The sequence below is a fragment of the Dipteris shenzhenensis genome, chromosome 14, assembly GCF_047967505.1.
Source record: "Dipteris shenzhenensis isolate YYH24624 ecotype China chromosome 14, Dip_SZ_1.0, whole genome shotgun sequence".
Classification (NCBI taxonomy): domain Eukaryota; kingdom Viridiplantae; phylum Streptophyta; class Polypodiopsida; order Gleicheniales; family Dipteridaceae; genus Dipteris; species Dipteris shenzhenensis.
In genome coordinates, this window is record NC_141609.1 from 23,970,939 (window position 1) to 23,983,672 (window position 12,734).

A 12,734-nucleotide genomic window follows, 5' to 3' on the forward strand; every position below is an offset into this window, starting at 1 on the left:
ATGCCATAAAGATGCCTTTCAGAATGATTGTTGGTTGAAGGCTATGCAAGCTGAATTGGATTCTATATATCATGATAACACTTGGGAGTTCTGTGACTTGCCTCTCGGTAAGAATGCCATTGAAACTAAGTGGGTTTATAAGATTAAATGGGAAGCTAATGGTTCAGTGGACCGTTACAAAGCCCCTCTTGTTGCTAAGGGCTATGCTCAGCAGCAATGCATTGACTTTGAGGAGACTTTTTCCCCCACTTCCAGGATCACTACTATTCGCATTATTATTGCCACTTTCATTGGAAAGTACATTAGCTTGATATCAAGAGAGCTTTCCTTCATGGGCATTTGCAGGAAGAGGTCTATGTTTCCCAACCTCCTAGTTTTGAGGTTGAAGGTTTCGAAAGCAAGGTATGCCGCTTAAAGAAAGCCCTCTATGGATTGAAGCAAGCACCTCGGGCTTGGTATTCCAAGATACTTGCTCATTTACTCACATTTGGCTTTCAGAATAGCCCTCTAGAGGCTACCCTTTATACCCGCAAGAGTCGGACAGATTTGCTGATTTTAGTGCTCTATGTGGATGACATGCTTGTGACTGGGACACATGCTGAGAAAATTGCAGCTTTTAAGCTTGACTTGCAGAAGATATTTTCTATGTTTGATCTTGGTCTTTTGTATTACTATCTGGGCATTCAATTTGCTAGCAGTGAGGGGGGCATTTTGTATTAAGCAACTAGCAATCCCCAATTTCTGGGGCAAACATACCAGCTGGCAGGCCAGCCAAAAGGTCAGCCAGCAGGGCCAAACCAGTGGCCAGAAAGGCCAGAAATGGCTGACCAGCTGGCAGACCCACCGACCAGCTGGCAGGCCCACCGACCAGCTGGCCGACCAGCTAGGTCAGGCCTATAAAGGCACTAGACCCCACACTCTCAAATGACAGGACAGGACCTGCAGCTGCTCCTCATCTCCGCCATCCTTTGCTGCAGCCCCGCCTGCTCCAGCTCTACCTCTCCTCTCCAGATCTGCTCCTCTGCTTCAGCTTTGTCCCTTCTGCCCCAGATCTGTCCCCTCTGCTTCAGCTCTGTCCCTTCTGCCCCAGATCTGTCCCCTCTGCTTCAACTCTGCTCCTCTGCTTCAGCTCTGTCCCTTCTGCCCCAGATCTGTCCCCTCTGCTTCAGCTCTGCTCCTCTGCTTCAGATCTGCCCCTTCTGCTCCAGATTTGCTCCTTTTCTTCATCATGTTGCTATTCCAGATAGCCTGAAGGTTCCTTCCTCAGAGCATGCTGGTTTTCAGCCATTTCCTAGGGCAGCTCTAGCCCTTCATCATCTTCGTCACCATCAAGCGACACGGAGGACTGCGTTTCGCTCCCTCTGCTGCTATATTTCCTACTGTTTCTCTACATGGAATCATCTTTCTGATTCATCTCAGCCATGGTCCTTGAGACACGACGGCTTGAGGTTCTTGTATTCAGTTTTTCATATTACCGATAGGCACTATGTTTTCTGAGTTTCGTTCTTCAGTTGTGTCTGAGTATTGTCTATTTTTGATCGCTCCACTGCAAACCCTATCGTTTCTCTATATGGTATCAGAGCCATGGTGATCTAAAGACCCCAGATCTCTGGTGATCTAAAGATCGTGCTTCTTCATGGAGGCCATAGGTACGGGGAGCATCACTCCTATTAACATATCAGTTTCCTCTTCATTCCGCTGCGCACTACGGGAGAGAACTCCATCTTCTACTCCCATTCCTCCCTCCCTTTCAGAACTCCATCTTCTACTCCCATCCCTCCCTCCCTTTTCGGTTTCAGGCTTGACACTCCCCATTCCTTCGAACAAGGAGGTCATGATCCTTCACCTCTACCAGATCTCCATCGGCATCGACTTCCAGGATCTACAAGTTCTCCCTAGGCGGGAACCTTTCTGTTCAGATGTGTCTTGATGTTTCGAATCTTCTACATGCATGGAGGCGGGGATAGACTCCTCTCTCCCGAGGTCCAAGATCGGGCACACACCCTGGCTCACTGTTCAGCTACGACCTCTTCCTTTGGCGGAATCCTACCATCTCTGGATTATCAGTGCTGCTACGACATATTTTCTTTACCTTTGTTTTTTCCTCCACCTTTCGGCGTTGAGAGGGGGTGGCTTATTCTCTCAAGCTTCACAGTGTTCTTATTTCTATATGGTATCATACATGTAACTCAGACACTTAAGGAAGTGAACAATTCCCTTGCAAGGGCACTCCTCTTGTGATCATCTCTTGGGCATTTCACAGGGATAGCCACCACCACCATCGACATCCCTACACGAAGCTCCAAGCACACAATGTCTGCCCCTCCAAATTGGCAATTGAGAGGGGGTATTAAGCAACTAGCAATCCCCAATTTCTGGGGCAAACATACCAGCTGGCAGGCCAGCCAAAAAGTCAGCTTGTAGGGCCAAACCAGTGGCTAGACTGCGTTTCGCTCCCTCTGCTGCTATATTTCCTACTGTTTCTCTACATGGAATCATCTTTCTGATTCATCTCAGCCACGGTCCTTGAGACACGACGGCTTGAGGTTCTTGTATTCAGTTTTTCATATTACCGACATGCACTATGTTTTTTGAGTTCCGTTCTTCAGTTGTGTCTGAGTATTGTCTATTTTTGATCACTCCATTGCAAACCCTATCGTTTCTCTATATTTTGATGTCACAATTCAAGTATATTGGACAGCTTTTGCAGCGTTTTTAGTTTGAGGATTGCAAGCCAGTGTCTACACCATTGGAGCCTGGTTTTCACTTCTCTTCTGAGGATGGCAGCGGTGCATGTGATGTGACTCTCTATCAGCAAGCAGTTGGTTGTTTGATTTACTTATGCCATACGAGACCCACCTTCAGTATGCTGTCTCACAGTTGAGCAGATATATGCACAGTCCCTCTACGCACCATTGGCATGCCGTGAAGCGTGTCTTCAGGTATCTCAAAGGCACTCAACATTTGGGCCTTCTTTATGAGGTTGATTCTTCACTTGTTATGCATGGATTCACTGATAGTGATTGGGCTGGCTGTTCGGACACTTGTGTGTCACATAGTAGCAACTGTTTCATGCTTGGTACTTCATGCATTTCTTGGTTCAATAAGAAGCAGAGTACAGTTGCGACTTCTAGCTGTGAAGCTGAGTACAGGGTAGCTTTTACAGCTACAGTGGAGTGTGTTGGGCTCCGGAAGTTACTTGTAGATCTTTATGCATGTCAGAGTGCTTCTACTGTCATCTTCACTGATAGTCAGAGTGCTTTGGCTGTTGCATGGAATCCCGTTTTCCATGCTCGCACAAAGCATACTGAGGTTCACTATTACTATGTCAGAGAGAGATTATCAGCAGGTGATATTCAGTTGTCTTGTGTTCCCAATGAAGACAATTGCCAATCTTTTTACGAAGGCTCTATCTCGACCTAAGTTTGAAGCTTTTCGACAAGCTTTAAACTTAGTACCTTGTTTGACTTGATTTGTTGTACTCTGTACAGTCATAGGTTGCTATATCCCTACAAGATGAACATGTGCAACCATGACATTAGATATTTAGGTATCCTAAGCCATGTCCAGGGTACTTCAGCCCATAACATGGAGGGGGGGTTTGCAGGCCATTCTATGGGCTATCCATAGGTGCGACGCATTCCTTGGTATGTGCCTTGTAGGCCTAGTTACAGTCAGTTAGGTGAGTTGGTACAATTAGTACATGTACCACTTAGGACAGTTAGTCCAATTAGGGCATTTAGCTCTAGGCTTTTGTTATGTTGGCTCTCTCTTAAGCCTTCACTCTCAGTTTTGTAGCAATTCATTTCAGCATCTGGTTATTTGTCTTCTCACCTTCATTTTTGAGCTTCCATTGCTTGAGCTTCGGAAGTATTGGGTAGGATTATCACCTAAAGTTCGAGCTTTCATAAACATCCTACCTAATATATAGAGACTCAGGACCTTATAAGTTATGCACCCAGCTTCGATTGCAGCTCTCACGTATATAAAATATCATCCTTCCTTTGAGAATGGGAAGAAAGGGGGATCATAAAGAAGAACCCTCTATGCCACCACGATTTGAAAAGAAAGAGTCTTAGCCACAGAATTTGAGGGGTGAACCAACGCCCTACAAAGGAAAGTCTAAAATCACTGCAAAATAGCTCAAGACCTTCTGAAAGGAAGGCAAGTGTTTCGGATGCGGCCCATGGGCCAACGGGGGCTATCGACTGTTTGGAATAGTCCAAGAACTCGAAGGAGCAAAAAAAGCCAAGAGATTTGACAAAGGCCTTGATGGGAGGAGTTCTTGACATACTAGACAGAGTGGCTGTTTCTTTCAAAGTAAGAATGTGTTGATTTTGTTCGATCCTGTGGATAACTTCATCTCACACAACCTAGCTTTCCGGCTAGGAATCAAGACAGAAAAGTTAGGGCAATCTCTTGCTGCCCAACAGATATTTCAAGGACAGTCAGTATAAGTGCTGCCTCTTATTGGCTTCATATCCAGTAAGTATTATGTGGAGCACGAGGACTGTTTCATCTTACCATTGGATTGGCTCGATGTAGGTTTGGGAATGCCTTGGTTCCATAGGAAAGGATTGCATCTTATGATGGCCGGAAGGAGACTTGTTTCAGTCATAGAAACAAAGAGCATCGGATTGTTGCCAAAGGAAGAGAAGAAACTATTCCAGTTATATCTAGTGTTTCTTTAGAAAAGTAATAAAGTCTTTTATTTTCTACTTACATGATTTTTGTTAGGGCAAAAGGGAATGAACCAAAAGCTGAGTTGGATCCTCAAGATAAAGAAAATTTCAGTTTTTAGATGCTTGTAAAGACTATTTTCCAGATTCACTGCCAGGAGATTTACCTCTAGAGCGGCTAGAGGATTACTCCATCAAGCTCATTCTAGGGAGTGGGCCTCCAAATCGGCCACCTTTTTGGGTGAGTGTAGTGCAGACCGAGGAGATCATGGCTTAGGTGCATGATTGGCTTTCCAAAGGACTAACCTGACCTAGTTTCTCTCCTTTTTGTTCACCCATGTTGGTGGTTCAAAGGAAGGATGGGTCCTATTGTATGTGTGTTGATAATAGAGCCCTCAACAAGATCACCACCACGTCAAGCCTTTTGATCACGCCGCTCTCTCTAGAGAAATCTCTCACCAACGCTCATCCTCCAGAGACTTCTCAAGGTCCTATTTACACTGACTCTCACACTCCTTAATTAAACCACTCTACCCCCCCCCCCCCAATGGGTGCATGACCCCTACACTAACTTATTTGATTGTATATCTCGGGTTACGGTGACCCGATTGACTGAAAGACCCATCTGAAAGCCCTTTCGACACCCCATCTCCCTCTGGACTCCATAGCGGAGGTGGATTTAGAATACAACCCAACACAGCCGTTATACAATAACACTAGAACCTGTTAAGCACCTCTAATACCAGCAAAATAAATTTTCGGATAACATTTCCCCCCCTGGCTCCCAGGAATATGGACATGCTTGGCAGACAGGAAAGAAACAAACTGACACAAGCTGTATATATATATATATATATATATGTATATATATGTATATATATATATGTATATATATGTATATATATATATGAAAACTGGCTGTACAGAACTCAACATCCTTTCACACATTCCGTTTTGCTTTGAACTTTTCAAGCGAAATCCATTCCTCTTTCAATGGGCATGTGCTGTCCAAGCTCTTGCAGATCATATGTCGTGTTTGCATAAGCCTTCAAAATGATAAATGGGCCTTCCCACCGTACCAAGAATTTCTTATCCAAACGGTGATCAAGTCTATTATCATATTTCAGAACTGAATATCCTTCCTTAAAAACTTCTGATTTTATCTCATCATCCATTCTGGCCTTCATAATTCTCTGTTGTATCTCATTGGTAAGCATTGCTTCCTGTCGTTGCTCATCTAATCTCTCCAAAGCAAATAACCTGGCAGCACATGTCTCTGTTTCATCCAAATTATGTTCCACTGCTATCCTCAAGTTCGGCAACTCTAGTTCGATGGGTAAGATTGTCTCTGTTCTGTACACCAAATGAAAGGGGGTGAAACTTGTAGCTACTTTGTGAGTAACCCGATATGCCCATAAGGCCGTGGACAACCACTTCTCCCATTCACCTCTGCTCTTTTCGATTACTTTAGCAATGATATCACACAATAATCCATTAGTCTTCTCCACAAGACCCTGGCATTGCGGGTAATAGGCTGAAGAGAATTTATGTTTTACTGACAACCGAGACAGCATCATTTGTAAGACATCTGCTCTAAATGCTGGACCATGATCTGTTACAATTTCTAGAGGGCAACCAAAGCGTGTACAAATATTCTCAATCAGAAAGTTGGCCCCGTTTTAGCACTAGCATTTGTTACAGCTTTTGCTTCAGGCCAACGAGTAACATAATCTGTAGCCACTATGATATAGTATTTTCCATGGTGGGAGCGTGGCAGTCCTATGAAATCCAATCCCCATTTTTCAAAAGGCCCTAATGCCTGGATGGGGTGAAGTGGGCCCCTCTTCAGTTCCCTCCTCCCAAATGCTTGACAAGTATGACAAGTGGCACACCACTCCTGGATGTCTTTATGCATAGAGGGCCACCAATACCCTGCTCTCGAAACTTTTTTGGCAGTACTTTCGTGTGCAAAGTGACCTCCACATACATCCTCATGGCAAGCGTCCATCACAAGCTGTGCTTCTGCAGTCCCAGTCACCCTCCACAAGATCATATCCTTGCCCATCTTATATAAAGTATTCCCCAACAGTGTGTAGGGCTTGGATTTCACCAACAACCTCTTTTGCTCCTGCTGTGACATATCTTCAGGGAACACCCCTTCCTGCAAATAGTTATACACATCCTGTAAATTCTCCAGCCCTGTTTCCAAGAAGAAGGCACCCATCATACGCTTAAGTGCTTCTTGAGCCAATGCATCAGCCTGTGCATTTTGCTGCCTAGTTATATGCAGGAATGACCTCACTTTTAAGCCCTTACACAACTGCTCTACTTCTTTCTGCAAGAGTTTAAGTGCTCCATTTTGTACTTGCCACACCCCTTGCATCTGACAAATTATTAACAGAGAATCTCCACATATAGTTAACCCTTGTATTCCCTTTTCTTGGCTGTACTTTAAACCATAAATCAGGGCTGCATACTCAGCCTCGTTATTAGAGTTCACACAGCAAATTTCCTTTCCTTCTGCAGCAATTTCCTGCCCCTCTGGGTGGCATACATATAAGCCAATACCTCCTCTTCCTGTACTCTTTTGAAAAGCCCCATCAAAGCACAAAGTATACGCTGTTTCCATCACTTCCTGTATTTGTTGTGTAGACCGTCTTTCAGATTGTTTTCTTCCTTTCTCTTTGACCTGAATTTCCATTTCCTCTGCCATCTCTTTTCCTGTGAGCAAATCCGCCAGGGTGGCACGTATAGAGTGCTCTGTCATGAAAGTAAATTGAAATTCCTGCAACTCAGCCAGCCACTTCACAAACTTCCTAGAAGGTTTGGGCTTCCTCACAAGATAGGGCATGATCACTGAATCTGCCAGAAAAATAAAAGGCTTGGGCATACTGCATACATCATCGTCAGCCCTTGTTTTTCTATCTCAGAATATTTCCCCTCCGCATCCATTAGACGGCGGCTCGCATAATAAATGGGCTGCATACAACCCTTCTCCCCTTTTTGTAATAGCATAGCAGCTACTGCATTCTCTGTTACACTCACACTTACGAAGAAATCCTTTTTTCAATTAGGAGGCATGAGAACTCATCCATTCTGTAGCATTTTCTTAACCCTCTCGAATGCTTTTGGGTCTGATCTGTCCACTGAAATTCAGTCTTCTTTTTGGCCAGCTGATGCAAAGGATGGAGCTCTTGTGCCAATTCTCATAGAAACCTTCCATAGTAGGTAACTTTCTGGACAAAGGTCTTTAATTGCCGCCCTGTCTTTGGCATCGGCATATCCTCTATGGCAGCAATCTTTTCAGAATCCATTTCAATCCCTTGCTGGAAGATCACATGACCAAGCAATTTCACTTTATCCTCTGCAATATAACACTTCAAAGGATTCATGCTACCTTGGGCATCATCTATTCGTTGTAATGCCAACCGAGTCTTTTCCAGATGGTCTGCTTTCGAGCTGTAAATACAAAAATCATCTATGAAGACTCGTATGAACTTGCTCAAGTAGGGCTCAAATACCTCATGAATTTCTGAAAGGTAGCAGGTGCATTTACCAACCCAAATATCATGACCCTGTATGCATAAGTCCCCCAAGGCATCACGAAGGTAGTCTTCTTCTGGTCTTCCTCTACAATACCGGTCTGAAATAACCAGAATAACCATCGCATACAGTGTACCTTTCGTGGCCAGCCACTTGATCCAAGATCTCATCCTGAATTGGGAGAGGATAATAATCCCTTTTAGTGCATGCATTCAAGGGACGCATGTCTACACAAATCCACCACTTCCCCCCCCTCTTTGGTATGACACCCACTCTGCATCCTCCACAGGAAAGATAAAACCACCCCAGGCACCCACTCTGTATCCTCCACAGGAAAGATAAAACCAGCAGCAAGTAACCTCTGAATCTCTATCTCCAAAGCATCTGCTTGAATCACACCTAGCCTTCTGAGTTTTTGCACCATTGGCTTAGCTCCAGGTTTTAATTTAATCTCATGTTGTACCATAGTCACTCTATGCATCTGCCAATAATCAGTAACAAAGAGCTGTGGGAAACTATACAGCATATCCAAGTATGCCTTCTTCTCCGAGCTCTCCAACTGTGGGTTTAGCATCTGTGCATTTGCTGCCCTCTTTTCAGATCTTTTTGTAATATCTTCTTCTTCCTGTGAGGTTCTAAATGCACCTAAGGTTATGCCAAATGCTTCCATAGTTAAGGCCTTTGGTTCCTCAGAGGTTGTTTCCTCCGTATTCCAATCATATTCGTGATAGCCTGTGTATGAAGACACTTCTGACTCCCCATCCTTTAACACCTCTTTCTTTCCATTCTTTAAGCTGTACTTCACTTTTTTTGCGTCATCATGGAAGATTAGCTCACCTGTAGCCCATTTTTGCACTGCTGCCACTTGGCGCAGCCACTTTCTTCCTAATATAATAGGGTAAGCATTCTTATCTGGCTTTGTTGGGAGTATCTGGAAAGTACATAAGGCTGCAATATCACATACATCCACCCGAACCACTGTAATAGCACCATAAGATTTAGCCCTAGAATTGTTTACCAATTTTATCTTATATAGAGAAGGAGCATTACTTTTCAAACCCACTTCTTGCATGGTCTGTTCACTTATAACATTAATGGCAGCCCCACCATCAATATACTCATTTTTAATAGGTATGCCATTTATGGAGGCTATCAGTACAGGGATCTGGTAATTCAAATCAATGCTGACATCCTTGGCATCCGCTGTTCCTTTCTTCCTCCTCGATTTACGTGAACTGGCTGCCCTTACAAATTTCTCAAAGCAGGGCTGACTGCAAGTAGCTGAGGAATGGTGATATTTGCTTTTACTCCACGCAAGTCAGTGATGAGATCATAATCCTGCACTCCTTGACCTAACAGGAAATCTGATAACCCAATCCTCCGCCTGGAAGACTTCTTCTTCTTTCTCCTTCTTTCATACACCTTTCCCCCATGGCCCTCATTAGTGCCACTACTCATCTCATCTTCATGATCTTGCTTTCTTGCAAACACCTCTAACTCCTTGATTCCTTTTTCAGCAGTCTCCTGCTCTGATCCAATAAAGAGACATGTTTATCATTCTCTCTCTTTCCTACCAAATGTGGGCAATCATACTTCACATGTCCTTTCTCATGACATTCAAAGCAGATAATATTGCCACGGTCATGTGGAATTCTTGGTTCCATCTTGGGTGCATTAGTTGGTGGGGCTTGCACCAAATGCAATTTCAGTTCATTGAACTCAGCCATCATTTTTTCTATATTCTTCTCCAATTGGTGGCAGTAGTGGATGGCATACAACTGTATTATTCACTGCAGAAGATGTATTCGCTCCCACTGAAGTCAAAGTATAGGTATAATCGGCTTTGCTTCCAACTTCTTCTTCTTCTCTTTGGTTAGAGCCACCTGTAAAGCAGCAGCATAAGCTTGGGGATCCTTTCCTTGAACCTTCCGCCTCAGCTGGGGTTCCAAGCCTGCAAGAAATCTATTCAGCTTCAAATGCTCCAATCCAGTAGTGGACACAGGTACAGATGACTTTCCCAACTCACCTTTAGTCTGTCCATGGCTTCCCTTTGCCTTCACAGCTACAGCCCTTGCTACAGCTGCCTTGTACTTGCTCCACACTGATTCAAAGCGCACTTCAAAGCTCTTAACTGACTCCTCCTCTAGTTGGCATAACTGATTCAAAGCGCACTTCAAAGCTCTTAACTGACGACTCCTCTAGTTGGCATAATTGATCAAGCTGAACCAACAAAACATTTGGGGATTCCTCCACTCCAAATCGCTTCTTTAAGGCATCAGTAACAGCCCCCCAATCATTCTTTACTCCCTCTGAAAGTGTCCTATACCAGGCTAATGCCATCCCTTCCAAGAAATCAGAAAGAAATTGAGCCCAGGAAGCTTCTAGCCAACCCGAGATACGACTGGCCCTCACAAAATTCCTGAGATAGGCCTCAACATCCTCCCATTCCTTACTTTGGAAAATTGGTACCTCCACCATTTTCACCCCTCTATCAAATCACTCATCTACTATCAAAGTAGAGAGCAGTCTCAAATGGACCTCAACCACGGGCTTGCAGCAAAAGCCCTCTCCAAAGCATCAAACTTAAAAGTCAAAGTGGCCCCTCTAATCAACTGTATGTTGATCTTAATCTGCAAATTAATTTTCATTCACTGCTCTGACTATCTCCAGCATCAGTGCTCACATTTCCAACTATAATTGCCACAGGAATTTCAAACTCAAACTCCACTGAAGAGCACACAAAAAAAGCCAAGTAAGCCATAGGCAAATCTGAATGATCCACAGCATAAGAAGGTCCCTGTGCAAAGAACAACCTGTAAATCACTTGGATTGCCTCCATATCAAAACATATCACCTCATAATGCACGAAAATCCTTGGCAGTACCCTCAAAATTGTTTATTTCACAGCCCGTAAACATCCACATAACTTTCAAGTTCTATTCTCCCATCAATCTCCCACCAACTTTTGTAACTCTATCCTTAGATGTCTTTCGTGCTAACCACGTGTCTTCTGCATATGACCACTTATGAGACAGACTCTTAGCACATATCACTTATATACAGATCGACGCCTTTTTGGGAAGCATTGCCACCCTTCACACCATTGTTCCCACTCTCTTGGATCGACAGCCTTCATACGTCTCATCCATTGCAAGTATGGTATGGATTCTCAAGTGCAAGTCATCATCCAAGATCTGTTGAAAAAGAGCGCAGGCCTGTGTGAGGGCTAAGCGCTGCAAGATGTGAGTAGTCAAAGGAAGATGCTTAAGATTCGTGAGTATGTGTGAGCCTACGTAAAGACCTGCACTTGCACTTTCCAAACTTTGCACATGCAGACGTTCAATCCTGCGAGACCTCACACAAATACTTCTTCGAATAAACACTTGCGCTTCGCTTTGTGCAACCGTACGCCATAATTAAGTTGAAGGCCCGTCGTCCAAGCCTTGTGTTGACCCAATCTTTCACCTAAATCACTATCATTGACAACCCTTCTCCAGATTCTACGGGTCTCAATCTCAACAACTTTACGTAAGAGCCCGAGCAAATCTCTGACCCAAAGCATGCGCTTGCCCCATTGAGATTATGCCAATTATGTCTTCACGTATAAAATCCTATTACTATTTGTATAAAAAAACAAAACTGTCCACAAGCACCACCACGTCAAGCCTCCTTGATCACCCCGCTCTCTCTAGAAAAATCTCTCGCCAGCGCTCATCCTCCAGAGACTTCTCAAGGTCCTATTTACAATGAGTCTCACACTCCTTAATTAAACCATTCTACCCCTCCCCCCCCCTATGGGTGCATGACCCCTAACTTATTTGATTGTATATCTCGGGTTACGGTGACCTGATTGACTTGAAACAGACCCCATCTCAAAGCCCTTTCGACACCCCACCTCCCTCTGGACTCTATAGCAGAGGTGGATTTACAATACAACCCAACACATCCTTATACAATAACACTAGAACCTGCTAAACACCTCTAATGCCAGCAAAATAAATTTTCGGATAACACTACTTTTCTGTCCTATCTTTTGAACCTTCTTATTTAGTTATTGGTTGTCGTATCTTGCTGTCTATTCTAGATCTGAGCATGATTTACATTCACATGCATGCGTGCACATCCTGAGTGGGACTTGGAGTTCTCTCGTGGATGATACATATTTTGCTGCGTGTTCTAACATGGTATTAGAAGCTAGGATTTGAGCTAGATGTATATAATTAGATTTTCTGGGGTATATTGGACTTTGGAAAAACGGGACTGGAATTAGTTCAACAGAGTACCAGTTCACCTTGGAGCCATGCTGGGGTAGGTTCAAGGAGACTCAAGGCGTTGCCATTGGAGCTGTTGCGTATGGGCGTAGAGTTACATTGGACATAATCCCAATCTCATGGCTGAGAAAGCGACGACTCAACATCCTGTTTGATGGGTGGCATAACAGTCAGAGTCGATGATGGGCCAAATTTTAAGTTCTTGATCTGGCATCTGTGCATTGACCTCATATTGAGCAAG

General features: G+C 44.0%; 1 protein-coding gene across 1 annotated transcript in view; it reads left to right on the plus strand.

Annotated features, from left to right (window-relative positions):
- The window catches only part of LOC147894360 (5'-3' exonuclease family protein), a 159,483-nt gene that overhangs the window by 30,401 nt on the left and 116,348 nt on the right, over positions 1–12,734 (plus strand). The window lies entirely within an intron of this gene.